Raw genomic sequence first — 12,374 nt, forward strand, 5'->3', positions numbered from 1 at the left:
GTGTTTCACAATCTGTTTAGCTCCCAAGTTGTTCCTCCCAGCTTATCTGACACAAATGTAGGATATTCCAGTCTGCCAGGCACTGCCTTCCCCACCCCTTACTGCCATCTGCTGCCTTGTCACATGCTTCCTTCACCCCAGCTGCCTATCTCCACCCCTCCTACCAGTCTGAATGAATGTTTCTTCTTTAACTCCTTGATTGTTGAACTTCCATGCAGTTTGATTTTCTGGAAGTTCTCATTTTTCTTTTTAAAGTGGTTGTTATCATTCTTTTTGTTGTATGAGGAAGCAAAGCACATCTACCTATGCCTCCATTTTGGCTGGACGTTTTGTCCAATTTTTAAATTGGATTGTTTGTCTTTCTGGTGTGGAGTCATGTGAGTTCTTTGTATATTTTGGGGCTGAATCACCAATTCAAAAGAACCTATGTGCCCCAATGTTCATAAAAGCATTATTTATAATAGCCAAGTGCTGGAAACAGTCTAAGTGCCCATCAGTAAATGAGTGAATCAAAAACACATCGTACATTTACACAATGGAATACTGTACAACTGAAAGAAAGAAGGAACTCCTACCATTCAAGGGAGCATGGATGGAACTAGAGAGCATTATACTAAGTGAAATAAGCCAGATGGTGAAAGACAAATACCATATGATCTTACCTGTAAGTGGAACCTAATCAACAAAACAAACAAGCAAGCAAAATATAACCAGAGGCATGAAAACAAAGAACAGACTGACAGTGTCCAGAGGGGAGGGAAGAGGGGAATAATGGGGGGATACAAAGGGAGAGGGAAAACCAAGGAACATGAATAGAGGACTTATGGGCATGGATAACAAGGATATTGACTTTGGGAGCAGGGTCAGATTGGGCAGGAAAGAGCAATGGAGAAAAAGGTGGGACAACTGTAATTGAACAACAATAAAAAAGAATAGTCACGAAGAGGTGAAGTACAGCATAGGAAATATAGTCAATAATAATCTAATAACTATGTATAATGTCAGAATGGTGAGAAATTTATTAGGACAATCACTTAGTAAGTTAATGTCTAATCACTGCTTGTGCACCTGAAACTAATATAATATATTGTGTAAACTTCAACTGAAAAATAAAAAAGATTTGAAAAAAGTTATTTACCATAATTCTATGCAGCAGAAAGAAAGAAGGAGCTCCTACCTTTTGCAACAGCATGGATGGAACTGGAAAGCATTATGCTGAGTGAAATAAGCCAGTTGTTGAAGGACAAATACCATATGATCTCACCCTTTAACAGGAAGCTAAACAACAAAACAAACAAGCAAGCAAAATATAACCAAAGACTCTGAAATAGAGAATAGGGAGACAGCGACCAGAGGGGAGAGGGGAGGGAATTTCAAGGGAAATAGGGGAGGGATTCAGAGGAACAAATATAAAGGATACATGGACAAACTAAGAAGGGTGGAAATGGGAGGGAAGGGGGAGCACGAGAGTGGGTGGGTTGGGATGGGATTAATAGAAAACTGTACTTGAAAAATAATTAAATAAATTTAAAAATATCAAATATCAAAATAAAGAAATAGATAAAATAGGTATAGGTTTAACAAAAGAAGTGCAAAACTTATTCTCTGAAAACTACAATTTGTTCATAAAAGATATTAAAGAAGCTATAAATAAATAACCAAAAGTCCCATGTTTATGGAATGAAAGGTTTAGTGTTAGAATAATACCCCTCCCCAATTGGTCTACTGATTCAACACAATCCCTAACAGATTCTTAGCAAACTTCTTTGCAGAAATTTCCAAGCTGATTCTAAAATCCACATGGAATTGCAAGGGATATAGAATGGCTAAAGCAATGTTAAAAAAGAAAAACAAAGTAAGACTTACAATTTCTGATTTTAAAATGTTATCTCCAGGCCAGCAGTCTCAGTATCACTTATGACACAGTAAAACAAAAATTCTTAGTTCTCATTCCACACCTACTAGAGGTGATTCTTATATAGGCTCAAGTTGTATAATCACCACTGGCTTAGAGCGAAAACTAGATAAAGGATACAGGATTAATTTAATTTGCTTTTTAAATCTCCCCATCCTCTAAGATACTTCTTTCTTCCTTACTACACAGAAGATAAAAAGGAAGACAGAAACATACTGAGGATAGGAAGAAAGGAGAGGATACATAAAGTCCTACTTTCTAATTCAAAGGAACTTCCTTTTTTTCTTTAATTTTTTTATGTTTTAGAGAGAGGGGAAGGGAAGGAGAAAGAGAAGAAGAAAAACATGGATGTGTGAGAAAAAATGGTTGCCTCTCACATGTCCCCACCTGGGGACCTGGCTTGCAACCCAGGCATGTTTCTTGACCTGGAATTGACATTTTCATTCACAGGTTAGTGCCCAACCCACTGAGCAACACCAGTTAGGGCTCTGTTTCCACTTTACTCTTTGGATTTATCTGTTTCTACCAACCACTTAAATAGGAACCATGGTTGGTCTAATTAGATTATATTTGGCACTTATTTCTCCAATAGCTTGTTACTACTGGTAAGAAATACAACACACACACACAAACCCAGAATATTTTGAATACAATATTAATAAGCATTTTGAACAGAGATTTTGCTTCATTACAGCCATTGGTATGGTATGTTTTACAGCTCTGATTTTAGTTCCAGTTGTGAAGACTTGGAGAAGGAAAACAAACTTAACAAAATAAATTAAAAAAATAAAGAGCAGAGGTTGGGGAGATACAATCTCCACCTGGCAGGTCAATTAGATTTCTAAACAGATGGATAAATCCCAATTAGCCAGGCAGTTTCACAGCAAAGGGAACAGGGGAACGCAGGAGGAGGGGACTAGGAGTGAGAAGTCTGGCTGAGGGTCTGGATAGGAGACCAGGGATATGGGGGAACTCTATGAGAGAAGCCCAGAAGGCATATCAGGGACCCAGGACTAAAGGCCAAAGTTGCATGAACAACTAAAGGACTTTCCTTCCCAGCCAAAAGGCTTGCAGGGAGAGGAGATGGCCCCATACCCCATGTACATGACAGTCTGAGATAGATGGCAGGAACAAACTGTTAAATAAGCTTTCTATTCTCACTCTCAGTACCTCAACCAGTCCTGCATGCAGCTCACTCCCTTTTCCTAATTTGCCTCCATCTCAGTGCCAGGCATATGGTCTTCCTAGAGAAAGCAACTCTCCCCTCTGAGCTTAATTGGGTTATAAGTGAACATTCTTTTTTTTTTTTATGTTCTTAGTGTTTTGTTAAAGGTATGACTGAACCTGCCTGGGGCTGGCATGTTTGTCAACACAGAGCATGTTTGCTCTATGATTTCCATTTTCACACTGGACAAATATGGACAGCCAGTTTCCTCCTGACTCCTACCTGACAAGTCTCTAAGAGGGAAAAAAAGAAGCTCCAGTTACCTGGAGGGTTACTAAAAGGCCTCCTATCACTAGTGGGTGGCAGGCACTCCAGAAGCAGCAGAAGTATGCTGTTAGCTCACCAAAAGCTGACTCTCCTAGGGAGTACTGTATGTGCCAGCTAGACACAGGGTCAATCTTCAGCTGTGAGTCAAGATGTGTTTTCTGGGCTTCAGAGGAAAGAAGGCACATATGTGCAAACGACTGGGTGAGTAGCTTAGTACCTCACCAAGGAGGGGTTACCCCAGGTGTGTGTAAGGGAGGGGACACACCTACAAATTAATCTAAAATACTAAAATTTCCACTATTGGAGTCTATCATTTGGATTAAAATATTGATAATTTCTCTTAAAGTACACTATTATAGAGACTCACTACCTCCCAGGACCAAACTGGAATTATAAATAAATTAAACAACAGTCATCATGAATAATCAACTGAAGACTAGCTGAAGAAGCATCTTACAACCAAGAATTTACCAAAGAAACCACATTGAGTGTGGGCCTGCAAACCACACGACTGCGGTTTGATTCCCAGTCAGGGCACATGCCTGGGTTGCAGGCCAGTTTCTGGCAGGGGACACACCAGAGGCAACCATACATTGATGTTTCTATCTCTCTCTCCTTCCTTTCCCCTCTAAAAATAAATAAATAAAATATTAAAATAAATAAATGAGTAAAATCTTTAAAAAAGAGAGAAACCACATTGAGATTGGTCTACCAGGGAAAGATAAGATTCTGCTAGAGACACAGAAACCCTATTAAAGAGCTAAACACAAAATTTGGTTTGCAGCCATTCACCCTGGGCTCCAGCAGAGGGAGAATGGAACGGAATAGAATCACCTCAGGAGAGTCTTGAGTTTGTGGCTCTGCAGAGAGAGAGCTAAAGAGACAGCCACCAGAATCCCTGTTCTGAGTCACTCTCCCACAACACAGATATAATCTTTTTCTGGGTGGAACACTCTCCACCATGTGGCATCAGCCTGAAGGAAAGCAATAGCTCCACCATCTGGACTCTCTTTCACCCCACCATGCAGAATTTATATTGTGCTGAGGAATCAGCTGAATTACAAGGGTGTAGAGGTCTAGGCAGACTCAGGCAGAGTGCCAGTGACTGAGTTGTGTGGCTTTGGAGTGGGGGCCACTCCCTCACTTTCTGGTGAACCTGACTGATGCTTCCCCCTCACAGGAGATATGCTAGAACTATGCTCTGGGCTTCCAGGAGACCCACCCTCCAGGCTCTTGGCTGAGCTCTATCAACCCCACCCATCCAAATATTAGTGGTTCCACCCTGCTGAGGTTGAGGCAAAATCAGACAGAATGGGTGGTATTGCTCTTGGGCAGGGACCACATCCTCTACATTCTTTGAGGCCTGAAGAGCACCTCCCTACATGAGAGAGCCACTAACCGCAAGCTCTACCCTGATGAGCTCCATCACCTCCTGTCAGAATCTGGGACAGACTGAGCTGTGTGGCTCTCAAACAGGGGTCATTTTTCCCTCACATGCCCAACTGTAGAAAAGCTTTCCCTTCACATGGCCAAATCTTGGTCTTTTGAGTCCTAATAAACACTACTGGACTTACCCTGAAGACCCCCTGAGATCCACCCCCCCAAAATAAAGATATGCAGCAGAGAAGATGGTGGCTAGGTAAGAGGGAGCAGATTCCACTTCCCCCTGCACATGAGAGAGAAACCTGGCCCATCTATGGAGGAACAGAGTAGACAGCCAATGGTACCACAGCATATATAAAAACAGGAGATCAAAAATTGTAGCACACATTGAAAAACCAGACAGTAAGAAGAGTGCTTCGGGGCAGTAAGGGCCCAGGGATCAGCACAGGGACCATGGAGGAGGCAGCCCAAGGTCTGGCCTACTGGGCTAGCCACAGGGCTCTTGGGAGAGAGCTGGGTTGGTGCTCCTTCTTGGCCAAGCAGGGTTTGAGCAGCACTGGGAGAGACCTGGTTGCTTGAAGTCCCAAAGAGGCGAGTAAGGACTGAGTGGCAAATGCAAGGGGGCTGTGAGCACCCACGCATAGCCCTGGAAAGAGTGTGCACTGGAGTCTGTGCAACTGGAGGCGGCCTGGCCGGGTTAACACGCCTGCAACCCAGGGAGAGAGAGCTTTGTGGAACACCCAGGGACCACAACCTTGGACCATAAGAAAGTGTGCGCACCTCAGGAGACCTGGAGACCCCCACTGGTAAACACACCCCTCAGCCTGCTGCAGCCAGCAAGAACAGAAAAATGGGTTTGGCCAGTTTGAAACCAGCAAGAGGTTTTTTTGTTGTTGTTGTTTTGTGATTTTGTTTTTTTGTTTATTTGATATTTTAAAGTAACTTTTAATTTTTTTAATTATTTTTTAATCTCTCAATTCCTTTTGCCTCTCTCTCCATCTTTCTTCTTTAACTCATTCTTTATTTCTTTCCCATTTTACCTCTTCTTTCTTCCTTCTTTCTTCTTCTATTTCTTTAAATGCCCACAAAAGACAAAAAAACCTGGATCTGTGAAAAGACCAGAGTTGGACTCAAAGAGGGGGCATACCAACAGCTGAGACAAAGAGACAAATTTCACTTTGCTATTACAGAGAACCTGCAAGATATTGCATATTTGTATTATTTTTCATTATTCTTACATCTTTTATTTGAATAATATTTTTGTATTTCGCTTCCTTCCGTTTATTCTTCTTTGCTTAGCTGGCTATATTGTATCATATGACAGGTTTCCAGTACCCTCTCATTCATAATGTATTGCTAATTTACTGTCCTTCACTTCACCTGTGTTCCATTAGCACACTACTGAAGGCCTGATACTCCCTATTCTTGGTATCTAGATCTCATAGATTCTGTCATATGATTGTTCCTCTTATATTATTGTAAATAATAGCTGTTCCATACTATTGTAAATACTACACAACAACCCTCCCATATCTAAGCCCACTTCATGGTTTTCTGAACTATATTACTGTAGCAGTTAACCCTATTCTCTCACACATTACACCTATTTACTATCCTTTATTCTCACCTTACCTCAGAATCTGACCTCCAACAACTTCACTGCTTTCTAGATCCAACTCACAATCCCTCCCTCCCCAACAAGAGTCTTATCTTCTTTCCATCCTTTCTAAAAAGTGGCTAGTTGGGTGGAATATAACAGTTAACACTATACATAGCCAGAGGATCTCCTATCTCTTCTTTACCTACTGCTATTGTAAATGGCATAAAATACTCTCTTTCTGTCTTAAACCATTTTGCCTTACCCCTTCAACTGATCACAAAAAAGAGTAGGTGTAAGCAGGGAACACCAGGATACCTAAAAAAGACTGTACCACTGAATCTCACAGGTATTCTACCACAGAAGTTCACACCATAGACCCAGGGAGTCAGGACAGATTAATTTAAGAAGCTGAGGCAAACAACAAGAGTTTCACAAACAATGGGAGGACAAAGAAACAATCCCCAAATGAAAGAAAAAAAAGTAAACTTCAGAAATAATGTTAGATGAAATAGAGGCAAGTCAACGATCAGATATTGAATTCAAAGCACTGGCTATCAGGAAATTAAAAGAGATCACAATTAGCTACCAGAAACTACAGGGAAGTTACAATGAACTCACCACAAACTATAGCAACATGAAAAAGGAAATAGAAACTATCAGCAAAGGACAAGAGGGAATGAAGAATACAATTTCTGAACTGAAGAACACAGTTGAAGGAATCAAAAGCAAGATTGATGAAGCAGAAGACCAGATCAGTGAGATGGAGGACAAAGTAGAAAAAACTCACAGAAAGAGCAAGAAGAGGAAAAGAGGATCAGAAAGAATGAAGAGGGATTAAGAGAAATGCAAGACAATATGAAAGGTAATAATATCCAAATAATAGGGATACCAGAAGGACAAGAAGAAGAACAAGTCATATAAAACCTATTTGAAAAAGTAATGATGGAAAACTTTCCTAATTTGATGAGAGAAAAAATCTCACAAATCCAGGAATCACAGAGAGTTCCAATCAAGAGGAACCCAAAGAGGCCCACTACAAGACATATCATCATTAAAATGGCAAAATTCCAAGTCAAAGAGAGAATCTTAAAGGCAGCAAGGGAGGAAAGGGAAGTAACATACAAGGGAGCCATAATAAGGTTAGCAACTGACTTCTCAATGGAAAAACTCCAAGCAAGAAGAGAATAGCAGGAAATATTCCAAGTAATGAGAATCAGAGGCCTACAATCAAGGCTATTTCACCCAGCAAGGCTCTCAATCAAGATAGAAGGCCAAATAAAGAGCTTCCAAGACAAAAGAAGTCTAAAAGAATATGCCTCCACCAAACCAGCTCTATAAGAGATACTAAAAGGACTGCTTTAAGGAAAGGAAGGAAAAGAGAGAGACAGAGAGGAACACAGGTACAACAAGGCAATGAATAAGTACCTATCAATAATAACATTAAACCTAAATGGATTGAATGCTCCAATCAAAAGACATAGAGTAGCTGAATGGATAAGAAAGCTTGACCCACACGTATGCTGCTTACAAGGGACCCATCTCAGGACAAAAGACCATCACAGACTAAAAGTGAAGGGATGGAAACAAATTTTCCAAGCAAACAGACAGGAAGAAAAAAATAGCCAGGATAGCAATTCTCATATCAGAAAAAATAGACTTTTAAAAAAAGGGTCATAAAGAGAGACCCAGCCCTGGCTGGTATAGCTCAGTGGATTGAGATAGGGCCTAGGAACCACACGATCGGGGTTTAATTCCCAGTCAGGGCACATGCCTGGGTTGCAGGCCGGTTCCCTGCAGGGGACTCATGAGAGGCAGCCATACATTAATATTTCTCTCCTTCTCTCCTTCCCTTCCTCTCTAAAGATAAATAAATAAAATATTTTTTAAAAAGAGAGACCCAACAGGTCACTTCATAATACTCAAGAAAAGAATCCACCAAAAAGACATTAACATCATAAATATATATGCACCCAACATAGGAGCAACCAAATATATAATGAAAATCTTAGAGGGTTTCAAGAAAGATATTGACAGCAATGAAATTATAGTAGGGGGTTTTAACACCCCAATGTCAAAAATGGACAGATCCTCCAAACAAAATATCCACAAAGATATTGTAGAATTAAACAACGCCCTAGATGAAATTGACTTAACTGATATATATAAAGCCCTTCATCTCAAAGAAGCTAAATACACATTCTTTTCAAATGCACACAGAACATTTCCCAAGAGGGACCACATGATAGGACACAAACAATCCTCAAATAATTCACAAAAATTGAAATCATACCAAGCAGTTTCTCCGACCACAAGAATCTGAAATTGGGAGCCAATCCCAAAGGAAAAAAACAAACAAAAAAATCATGGAGACTGAATGGCATGCTATTAAACAATGAATGGGTCAAGAATGAAAATAGAGACGAAGTCAAAAAGTTTCTGGAAACAAATGAAAATAAACTCACAACAACCCAAAACTTATGGGACACAGCAAAGGCAGTGCTGAGAAGGAAGTTCAGAGCCATACAGACCTATTTAAAAATGATAGAAACATTTCAAACAAACAACCTAACCCTATGCCTACAAGAACTCGAGGAACAACAACAAAGACAGCCCAGAGCAAGTAGAAGGAAGGAAATAACCACGATCAGAGCAGAATTAAATGACGTAGAGACTAAAAGCACAATTTGAAGGATCAATGAATACAGGAGCTGTTTTTTTTAAAAGATAAACAAAATCGACAAGCCTTTAAGCAGGCTCATCAAGAAAAAAGAGAGAGGACCTACATAAACACAATCAGAAATGAAAGAGGTGTGATTACACTTGACACCACAGAAATGAAAAAGATTGCAAGAAAGTACTATGAAGAAGTATATGCCAAGAAATTTGAAAACCTAGGTGAAATAGACAAATTTCCAGAAAAATATAATCTTCCAAACCTCAATGAAGATGAAGCAGAAAGGCTGAACAGACCAATAACAGTAGAAGAAATTAAAGCAGTAATAAAAAAACTCCCAACACACAAAAGCCCTGGACTGCATGGCCTCACACGAAAGTTCTACAAAACATTTAAAGAAGAACTAAGTCCTATTCTTCACACACTATTTGTAAAAATTCAAAATGACAGAAGACTCCCAAACTCTTTTTATGAAGCAAGAATAATCCTAATTCCAAAGCCAGATAAAGACACAACAAAGAAAGAAAACCTCGGGCAAATATTGCTGATGAATATACATGCTAAAATCCTCAACAAAATATTGGACAACCACATCCAACAACACATTAAAAACATCATACACCATGACCAAGTGGGATTCATCCCAGGGATACAGGGATGGATCAATAATCACAAATCAGTAAATATAATGCGTCACATGAACAAGAGCAAAGATAAACATCACAGGATCATATCAATAGATACAGAAAAGGCATTTGATAAGGTACAGCACCCATTTATGATAAAAACTCTCAGCAAAGTGGTTATAGAGGGAACATTCTTCAACATAATAAAGGCCATATATGACAGACCTACAGCCAACATTATACTCAAGAGGCAAAAACTTACATCTTTTCCACTAAGGTCAGGAACAAGATAAGGTTGTCCACTTTCACCACTGCTACTCAATATACTATTGGAAGTTCTAGGCACAGCAATCAGACATGAAAAGGAAATAAAAGGCATCCAAATCAGAAAGGAAGAAACAGAACTGTCATTGTTTGCAGATGACATGAGAGTGTACACAGAAAATCCTACACAATCCACCCAAGAACTTCTGGACCTAATAAATAAATTTGGCAAACAGCGATATACAAACTCAATATACAAAAATTGAAGGCATTTTTGTATACCAACAATGAAACAGCAGAAGCAGAAATCAAGAATAAATCCCATTCAATATAGCAAAAATAAATTAAAATAAAATAAAATACCTAGAAATCTAACCAGAGAAATAAATTACCTGTATGCAGAAAACTACACAACACTGAAGAAACAAGTAAAGAAAAACACAAATGAAAACATATACTGTGTTCATAGATCAGAAGAATCATCATTGAAAAGTCCATACTACCTGAAGTAATTTACAGATTCAATGCAATACCTCTTAAAGTACCAATGATACATTTCACAGACATAGAACAATATTTTCATAAATTTATATGGTACCATAAATGACCCAGAATAGCTGCTGCAATTTTGAGAAAGAAGAGCAAAGTACAAGGCATCACAATACCTGATACCAAACTGTATTACAAAGCCACTGTAAACAAAGCAGCCTGGTATTGGCATAAAAACAGGCGCATGGACCAGTGGAACAGCACAGAGAGCCCAGAAATAAACCCAAGTCTCTATGATCAATTAATATTCAACAAAGGGGGCAGCAACATAAAATGGAGTAAAGATAGCCTCTTCAACAAATGGTGTTGGGAGAACTGGACAGCTACATGCAAAAAATGAAACTTGAGCATTAACTTACATCATACACCAAAATAAATTCAAGGTGGATAAAAGACTAAAATATAAGTCATAACACCATTGAAGTCCTAGAGGAGAATATAGTCAGGAAAATCTCAGATATTCCATGCAGCAATATTTTTACTGATATGTTTCCTAGAGCAAGGGACATAAAGGAAAGAATAAACAAATAGGGTCCCATAAAAATTAAAAGCTTCTGCACAGCTAAAGAAACAGTATTAAAATAAAGAGGACCAACTTTATGGGAAAACATATTTGCCAATGATACCTCAGACACGGGTTTAATCTCCAAAATATACAAAGAACTTACACAATTACACTCTAAGAAGACAAGCAACTCAATTAAAAAAGTGGGCAAAGGGCTTCAACAAACATTTGTCCAAGGAGGACATAGAGAGGATCCAGAGACACATGAAAAGATACCCAATATCGCTAGCTATCAGAGAGATGCAAATTAAAACTACAATGAGATACCACCTTACACCAGTCAAAATGGGAATCATAAACAAAAGAACGAACAACAAGTGTTGGAGATGTTGTGGAGAAAAGGCAACCCTAGTTCACTTTTGGTGGAATTGCAGAGTGGTACAACCACTATGGCAAAATGTATGCACTTTTCTCAGAAAACTAAAAATGGATCTGCCTTTTGACCTGGCAATTCCACTGCTAGAATGATAAACCTAAGAACCCTGAAACACCAATCCAAAAGAACCTATGCATACCAATGTTCATAGCAGCACAATTTACAATGGCCAAGTGTTGGAAGTAACCTAGGTCCTCCTCAGTAAATGAATGGATGAAAAAACTATGTTACATTTACAAGATGGAATTCTATGCAGCAGAAAGAAAGAAAGAGCTCCTACCCTTTGCAACAGCATGGATGTAACTGGAAAGCAATATGCTGAGGGAAATAATCCAGATGGTGAAAGACAAATACCACATGATCTTACCTGTAACAGGAATTTAAATAACAAAACAAACAAGCAAGCAAAATATAACCAAATATATTGAAATAGAGAACAGGCTGGCAGTGACCAGAGGAGAGAGGGGAGGGAATTTCAGGGGAAAAGGAGAAAGGTTTACATGAACAAGTATAAAGAACACATGGACAAAAACTAAGGCGAGTGGAAATGGGAGGGAGGTGGGGAGCACTGGGGGGTGGGCTGGGATGGGAGTAAAAGACAGAAAATTGTACCTGAACAACAATTTTAAATAAATAAATAAATAAATAAATAAATAAATAAATAAGAAAGGAAAGATATGCAAACACACAGCAGGTGGCAGCTATACTTCATTTACTCAGGGACTTTTGTGAAATGGAATAAAACCCAGCACCTGCATTGAGTTTGAACCTGTATCAATCTGGTCACAGAACTCAGCCCTACCTGGTGACTCATTGAGAACCTAACTCATGTAACTCAATTTCAGCCAGAGGCTCCTTTGCTAACTTAGTTTAATGGGCAAATGGCTGTTGGAAGCAGAACTTGGGGTGCTTTGAAACTTTTGCTGCCCA

The sequence above is a fragment of the Sturnira hondurensis genome, unplaced genomic scaffold (genome assembly GCF_014824575.4).
Source record: "Sturnira hondurensis isolate 20B ecotype Veracruz unplaced genomic scaffold, ASM1482457v3 Scaffold0017394, whole genome shotgun sequence".
In the NCBI taxonomy this organism is placed as follows: domain Eukaryota; kingdom Metazoa; phylum Chordata; class Mammalia; order Chiroptera; family Phyllostomidae; genus Sturnira; species Sturnira hondurensis.